At 36.6% G+C, this 647-nt stretch overlaps 1 pseudogene; it reads left to right on the top strand.

Annotated features, from left to right (window-relative positions):
• Positions 1-242, top strand: part of LOC120067448 — a 5,501-nt pseudogene extending 5,259 nt beyond the window's left edge.
• The last annotated feature ends 405 nt before the right edge of the window (positions 243-647 follow it).

Genomic DNA, 647 nt, shown 5'->3' on the forward strand with positions numbered 1-647 from the left:
CCCCAGGATCGACAGGGAAAGAGAAATGTCCGTGAAGACATTGAGCAGGCAAGCCTGACTGCCTGCGGAGATATGGATTACGAACATCAAAGACAACGCAAATTTTTGGTCCATATCTCGATACTACATTTATTCTCCTTTACTAAATTCCTTCTTTGATTTCTGAACTAAGCTTTAATGATTCATTTAATGCAAATTTTGACTCTTCGAATTTTATTCTTCAGTTACTTCTTTGCATTTAATTCATTCTTGCATTTAATTCTTTGAGTTTTCTATAGTCAGTGTATGAGCTTTAATTTGTGAATGATCGAGTCATAAAGAAAAATAAATAATAAAAATAACAAAATAAAATGCCTGTGTTATAAAAATAAAACATTGAACAACAAGTAAGCAAAATGACAATGGACGCATCCCAAGCTTATTAGGAATGCATTGCGATCACCTAACTCAACTGTATTGAGTTCAAGAGTGTGTTGTGCTCGTATATATCCTTTGCCCGTCCTTAGCCAAATGCACTATGTCGAGGTATCCTCCAGAAATGCGTTGGTTAAGGGGTGTGTTGCGGGGATATATGCGTTGTTACCCGTCCTCTGCAAAGATACAGTTGCATTATTGAACACGATGCGTTATAACTTATCATGCGTCCA

The sequence above is a fragment of the Benincasa hispida genome, chromosome 12 (assembly GCF_009727055.1).
Source record: "Benincasa hispida cultivar B227 chromosome 12, ASM972705v1, whole genome shotgun sequence".
Taxonomy (NCBI): Eukaryota; Viridiplantae; Streptophyta; class Magnoliopsida; order Cucurbitales; family Cucurbitaceae; genus Benincasa; species Benincasa hispida.